Source organism: Takifugu flavidus, chromosome 7, assembly GCF_003711565.1.
Source record: "Takifugu flavidus isolate HTHZ2018 chromosome 7, ASM371156v2, whole genome shotgun sequence".
NCBI classification, from domain to species: Eukaryota; Metazoa; Chordata; class Actinopteri; order Tetraodontiformes; family Tetraodontidae; genus Takifugu; species Takifugu flavidus.
The window spans coordinates 16,379,538-16,381,649 of record NC_079526.1 but is presented as its reverse complement, the minus strand read 5'-3'; the positions used below and the strand labels follow the sequence as shown (position 1 = coordinate 16,381,649).

General features: G+C 46.0%; 1 protein-coding gene across 1 annotated transcript in view; it reads left to right on the top strand.

Moving 5' to 3' along the window:
* LOC130529254 (1-phosphatidylinositol 4,5-bisphosphate phosphodiesterase gamma-1-like) overlaps window positions 1-1,379 on the top strand; it is a 28,116-nt gene extending 26,737 nt beyond the window's left edge. Inside the window, 1 exon segment of the mRNA XM_057039275.1 lies at window positions 1-1,379. This exon segment is cut by the window's left edge and continues 210 nt beyond it. The gene's annotated coding sequence lies outside the window, so the exon portion shown is untranslated.
* Window positions 1,380-2,112: the final 733 nt, after the last annotated feature.

Here is a 2,112-nt window from a genome sequence, read left to right as displayed (position 1 = left end):
TGATGGAGTCCACTCGCCTTAGAGAAGACAGCTAAAGCATCACGAGTCCTTCAGAGAGCTGCAATAATCTGCATCATTTTCTCCTTCAGTCTTTCAGGGTTAGATCTGATGGGGGTGTGACTCTCCTGGTAGATCTGATGGGGGTGTGACTCTCCTGGTAGATCTGACGGGGGTGTGACTCTCCTGGTAGATCTGATGGGGGTGTGACTCTCCTGGTAGATCTGACGGGGGTGTGACTCTCCTGGTAGATCTGACGGGGGTGTGACTCTCCTGGTAGATCTGACGGGGGTGTGACTCTCCTGGTAGATCTGATGGGGGTGTGACTCTCCTGGGGTTCAGCTGTTTGTATTTACACGTTCATTTAACCAAACCTGACGGCTGAGCCGACTCCACAGCTGCATGATTCTGTTCCTGCCTCCATCTGACAGGACTATCGCGCTTTGTGTGCGTCGTACCACGAACTGCAAAGGAAAAAACAATTACTCCATCTTTTGGTATTTAGATTAAAGATATAAGGGAGAAGAAAGCTCAGGTTACACGTGCAGAGGGATTTTCTTAAATACAGGGAGCAGAGGACACAGTAGCAAAAGGAATATCATGTATGTGCCTTTATCGCGTAGAAATACAAAACGCTGAAGTAAGTCGATGAAAAGGACAACTGGAAGACTACTAACTGGATGCTGGAAGCCTTCGCTTGCTCAACCTGGTCCACTAACTAGTCTTGTTCAGGCCTCACATTCTTGTTCTACCTGTGAGAGCACAATCTGGTCACCACACTATCCAGAGAGGCTCTAGGATCTTTAAGGGCTCTGAATTCATCTGAACTACCTTCAGGAGAGCCGTGACAGCAGCGAGGACCACCACCTTCTTCACTGTGCCCCCTGGTCCCCCCCTGCAGGGCCAGGCGCCCCCTGGACCCCCCCCCCTGCAGGGCCAGGCGCCCCCTGGACCCCCCGTCCTGCAGGGCCAGGCGCCCCCATCTCAGGCTGTAACGTGAACAAGGGCTATCACACAACTGGAAAAGCTGGCGGATCCAATGTCCCGTTTCCTGCTCAGAACCACAAAACCCCTGTGAGCCAAATTAAACCAACAGGGTGTGTGTGTGTATGCGGGGGGGGGGGGGGGGGGGGGTTTATCGTCGGACCGATGCTGTACGTAGAGATGGACATCGTGTACCTGAGCTCCCTTTAACGTCCTGCAGCCTCCTCCTGGAGGGACTCTATGCAAACGTTCTACTCTTTCATATCTGTAGATATCGTCTTTCACGCCAGTTTGACTGAAACTGTATTTTCTCTCCATATCTATGCTAAATATCCAGTATTCTGTCTTAAAAACCATATGTTTCCATTTAATAAAACCTTTTCAGTCAATATTCAGCATCTTGCCTAATATTGATCATTTCTTATGAATACGATTGATGTTATTATGATTGAGGACTAACGGGACTGCAAAATCACTGATTTATTAGTTTAAAATGACAATGATCGTTGCCCAGGTAAACCAGTAAAATCTAGTTAGGGTCATTAATTAGGGTCATTTAGTAAAATGAATCAGTGAATCATTCTCAACATTTTCACCATCATTTAAAATACAAAACCTTGGAAGAGACGCCCTCTACTTTAGGGCAATAAATACATGGAATTACAAAACACACGTTGAATATTTCTGCTCACCTGTGGGTCTGTGAAACACCTGCAGGAGCGCAGCAGCTCATCCAAGATGGCGGCCTCGTGCAAATCAGTCTCGAAACGCTTCATCATCGCTTCTGCGCGTCATAGTTACGAACCACACTAGTTTAATCTTCATGTTAGCAATAAACTGTAAAGTTATCCCCTTAATCCAAGCAGGGGTACGAGCTATAATGTGTAACTGCATTTTAAAACACGTAAACATGCGCTAATATTCTTCAGGCATTTGGATAGAAACCTGAAAAATCCCTAAGGGCCCGTGGTAATAGCTGTAGTTTTTAGGTTACTACTACTACTACTACTACTAACAATAATAATAACAATAATAATAACAATAATAATAATAATAATAATTAAGTAAGGGGTTGATCGAGTATAGTGCACTTACAGACTGTGACCGCACGGTGGCGGTATTTACCTTCTC